Source organism: Sinohyriopsis cumingii, chromosome 9 (assembly GCF_028554795.1).
Source record: "Sinohyriopsis cumingii isolate HCF-2022 chromosome 9, ASM2855479v2, whole genome shotgun sequence".
Classification (NCBI taxonomy): Eukaryota; Metazoa; Mollusca; class Bivalvia; order Unionida; family Unionidae; genus Sinohyriopsis; species Sinohyriopsis cumingii.
The window spans coordinates 54,683,865-54,689,132 of NC_142969.1; the positions used below are offsets into that span (position 1 = coordinate 54,683,865).

Below are 5,268 nucleotides of genomic sequence, written 5' to 3' on the forward strand. Positions count from 1 at the left end.
ATAAGAGGGAAGAATTAAGGAGTGGGGGAGAAAAATGTATTGATAGTCTAAAATTGTATGCAAATGTGAGAATATCGGTCAAAAATTAAATTTTAAACCATATGAAGGAATTCTATAGTAATTTATACACGTCACAAGAAATTGCAGAATAGTACAATAGAGGAATATCTGCAAAGAATTGAATGCGAGATGATATCACCAGAACATAAAGACCTATGTGATGATTTCATCTCGACAGAGGAAATTATAAATAGTATTAAAAATTTAACAAAAGGAAAATCACCAGGTGGAGATGGACTCACCGCGGCTTTTTGTATAAAATTCTGCAGGGAGTTGTCGCCCATACTGGAATTGTTGTTTAATAATATTCTGTTAAGGAATGATACAATGACAAAAGGTATGAGGGAAGGAATAATAACTTTAATATATAAGGGGAAAAGAGATAGAGAGTATTCAGAATAACATGTTAAGCATTAGAACAATAATAGATTATGTAAATGAATGCGGTCTAAAAGGTGCTATGGTACTTTTTGACCAGGAAAAAGCATTTGACAGATTGGAACATAACTACACACAGAAAGTAATAGAGAAATTTGGTTTTGGAAATAACTTCCAGAAATGGACTAAAATCCTGTACAACAAAATGACTTCAAGAGTACATGTAAATGGAGCGATACTGGAAGATTTTATATCAAAAGATCAGTGAGGCAGGGATGCCCGCTATCTTTGCTGTTATATATAATAGCAATTGAAATTCTAAGTATAGGAATCAATAAAAGATTGAAGGCATCAAAGTTCCAAATATAAAGGATGAGGTAAAAATGCACAGCATGCGGATTATTGCACGGACTTTATAAAAGATCCAAATTCCTTTAAACATCTGGAAAAGAAATTCGAAAACTTCGAGAAGGTCAGGATCTAAACTTAACCATGAAAAAACAGAAATTTTAAAGACAGGAAACTGGTGGGAGAACCACCCAGGATTACCTCACATCTAATCAAGGAAAGACTAAAAGCATTGGGTATTTATTTTGAAGAGGAGAAAAGAAAGAAAACTATATTTAAAAAATAATGAGAAAATAGAGGAGAATGGGCACTTAAGCCCCTTTGCCTCATGGAAGGGGCCCAAGTGGCCAAAACATATGTATGCAAACATAAATTATATTTTAAAATCTATCGATATTGGAAACAATATATTGCATAAGATGGATAATAAAATAATTAATTACATATGGGACTTCAAAACACATTACGTTTACAAAGAAACATTATATAGAGCACGGGAAGGGGACGTAGCATTACCAAGCCCGATTTTACTTAAATGTGCAACTATTTTAAACAGATTTAAAAGATTACAGTCAGAACCCCGATCGTCGTGGGAGGGGTATATATATATATATATATATATATATATATATATATATATATATATATATATATATATATATATATATATGGTTCGGTTTTGCAATGAGGAATAGACTGGATATATAACAAAATAATAAATTTGTTAAAAAATTGGAAGTGCCTAGAAAATTTAGGAGTATAAAAGAGTTACTACATAAATATAGGGATCGAAAGAGTTATGGGAGCTGAATTAGAAATTCACTTATAAATGGGCAAGAGAAGCAATCACACAAAAAATTAGAAGCAAAGTTGAACAAGAAAACATATATGTCAACTGTGAGAGAGCGGGGGGGGGGGGGCACTGGGTCAAATTAGGCTTCCTTAAGATACAAAGTCTCTGCTTCAAATACATGCATACTGCATGGTTGACGGGAGAGGTGGCAGTGAGACGGCATATGGTCAGAGTATCGCCAAAATGTCCACTGTGTTTAAGAGCCCCTTTTGGTAAATTCCATACTATGGTACAGTGTGAGAAGAGAAATTTTAATAGACTAAAAGTCATAGAGGAAATAAGCATGGGAGATAAATATCGAAGGGAAAATATACTAAAAATATACATACCTAGATGGAAAATTTAACAAGTACACGTTACACAAAATAACTGATTATATAGTTGAAATAATGAGGGCCTACGGGCAAATTATAGTCATAGGGAGATATATATATAAAAAATAACTATTTAAAACAAAACTAGATATATTTAATATAACATAATAAATTATACTTTTTTTGCAAGTAACTGTTGACCAATGGAGAAACGAGAGGTGATGGGAACGGGGATGACAGGAGGATCCTTACGGGATTGTTACCCACTGGATGTGGAAGGGGAGATGGAGTAGGGTTTTCGGTATTACTGCCCATTAGGGGGAGTAGCGCGTACGCGAGCTGGAGCACGGCCCCCATCTCTCGCCTAGTTGCATCGGGGCCTGCGACTCGTCTCCGGACTCATAACCCTTTCCAGTCCAATGGGAAAACATTTTTAACCCTAAATAATACAACAAGGATTTAGAGGAATGACAGGGACTCTATATGGGGGAAGTACAAGGCGATGACGTCATGGGGCTACGTCACATGGCGCTACGCGAAGTGGACAGGCCTGTGAAAGAGTCTAGGAAAACGCCCCCATATAGAACATAAACATACAACATATGAATACAAGGATATACATAGATTAAATACCCCTCTAACGTCTCCTATCCAACTATACAGCTCCCGTACTGTATAGTTAATAAACAAACTTATAAACAAGTTTGGATTTCTTAAGGCATAGTTAAAATAAGAAAAGGAGGTCTAACTCGAGGCAGGAGGAATACAATTTCAATAAAGAAGTGTAGACCTTGATTCGAGCACAGCCTACCTATTATTATACTTAGTTTTTTTTATGCCAGGAACGACACATTACCATTCTTAAAACAATAGGATTGTTTTTGTGTTTTTTCGCTACTCCAAAACAAAAATGTAGCACACCGTTCCGCTCGTCTAAATTCTAAATTGAAAAAGCAAAAAATAATTAAAAATATCATAAACTAATACGAATGGATATAAAAATCCAAATAAATGAAATAAGACAACTGGCATAACTCTTGATATAATCTTGCTGTCTCATACATACAGAAAATATAGCAATACACACAATATAACACTAATCCACATAGCATACACTGCGACCTAGGAGACGTCTAAGAAAGGTCACAAACATCCTCAAGGAAGGGACTTCGAGCGAGGTGAATAAAACCTGGCTCGGATGAACAACCCTATAGATAACACTAGGGAGAAGAAGAAAAAATACCCCATCAAAAATTCAAAAAAAAACAAAACAACAACAACAACACATCTAACGGGGAAACACACACACATTTAAACACTTTCATTTTGGGGGGAGGTGTCACGGAATGGTGTAAATGTTGTTAATTAAATACATGTACTCGGGTTTCGTTTCTTTTTCTCTGTACAACGATACCCGAGGGTGATTATATCAGGGTCTATTGTATTTCGAAATCGTGAGTACGATTCGTCCTGTGCCACACGTGCAAGGTGCCTTTGATAAAGAATAACGAAAATTCTAAAGGTATAAATACGTTACTACATGTAAGGGACCTTTACAATACTAATGGTTTTGTCAGCAAGCGGCCTGCTTAAAGGATTCGCACAACTCCAGCTGTAGGGGTAGGTAATTTTTGGGTTTTAAGTGATAACTAGTGTAGTACCATATTTACCTTTGCATGTTTGTTATAGTTTTCTTTACATACCATAATGCGTGCATTTTTTATTCTTGTTGCGACGTAGTGCAGGATTTGTATTGGTAATGTAAAGCTACATTTTTTAAAAGAAGTGTTTACTATTGTCTTATCAAGCAGGGTTAGGTTTACTATTGAACCTCTGTTTTGTAATTGCCATAATAATATAATCTTTTTAACTTACCATGTATAACGTCCTTACGTTATGTCTGTATCAAGTGTAGTACACTGTATCGGGTATATTTTCAGCTGAGTTTTTGATGGTAGGAATATCCGGGGTGTCCGGTGTTGTCAGAGGGTAGAAACGTCCGTGTGTCCGGAGCGTTTAAGGTGCCGGAGCGTCTAATGTCTAGCGTCCGGAATGTCAAGAGTGACTAAGGTGACCCAGCTGTAGAGCCGTCAAAGGACCAGGGGGTCCGGAGGGTCTAATATTTCAAGTGTCCGGAGGGTCTAATGTTTAAGTGATCATAGTATTCCGAGGGTCCGGAGTCTATATTGGTTGTGAAATTGATTCGGAGGAGCTGTGGAGCGGATATGGTGCACGGGTGACGGAGTGCATCTCCACACATGTATTTTTAGCTGTATGCTAATTTTGGGTTAGTAAGACCCAGTGTATTATTCAGGACTGGAAGGATAGATTGTATATCCGTTCTTGTTTAGTGACATAATTTCGCTACCTGAGCGAATACATTTTTTTTTACTATGTGTAAACGCTTACATTGTTTACTATTTGAGTGAACTATATTCATCTTTCCATTATTGAATCATTTGTGAAATCATTTATCCTGTATTTTAGGGTTACTGAACTAAATTTATTTGTATATTTTTTCCATCTTTGAAACTGTGCGTTTTTTTGTTAAATAGATCCAATATTTGGATTATAAATACGCACACATCTTCATAATCCACTACTCATATAAATCGCCACATTAAACCATATATCTGTGTCGTCAAAACGTGTTCTGTTGTTAATCCGAAATATCCCACCCGGTTATCTTGTTACAGGGGGGAATGGGGTGTGTGTGTGTGTCTAGTGCCCCTCCCCCCCCCCAAAAGATCTTAACATATATATCTATAGCACACACACACACACACACACACTATAGCAAATACTCACATAGCATACACAGGACTTAGGGGACGAACAACCCTTTACATAACACTAAGGGAGAAAAAAAATACCCCATCAAAAATTTGCAGATAAATAAATTTTGTGTATAAATTCTATACAAACACATGAACCTTAGGGGGAAACACAAACACACAAAAATACTTATTTGTTTTGGACAATTGGGTGATGGGTCTGTCTGGTGCCGCCACCCCTCACCCCCCTCGTGCCCCTTCCCAAAAAAGTAAGGATATCCTAATACTTCACATTCTGTTGTGCCTGTCAACCGTACGAGACCGAACGCGCGAACTTTTCCCCTTTTATCTTCAAATAAAACATTGAAATTTCAACCATCTTTGTTATTCTTTCATAAATATATCCATCAATAAACAGATAACACAAACAATTAGAAACAATGGTCTCCACCACAAATACAATATTTGGACCGTACTAGCGGTAATTCAAATTGGTTTGACATCTTTCTTTAGCACAACCATTTCTTTTCGCGAAAAGTCC

The 5,268-nt window shown here is 36.4% G+C and overlaps 1 long non-coding RNA gene across 1 annotated transcript; it reads left to right on the top strand.

Annotated features, from left to right (window-relative positions):
• The first annotated feature begins 3,399 nt into the window (after positions 1-3,399).
• On the top strand, positions 3,400-4,600 carry LOC149791843 (uncharacterized). The gene is made up of 2 exons (XR_016423216.1): positions 3,400-3,573; positions 3,894-4,600. It is a non-coding gene; the product is annotated as an uncharacterized LOC149791843 (long non-coding RNA).
• The last annotated feature ends 668 nt before the right edge of the window (positions 4,601-5,268 follow it).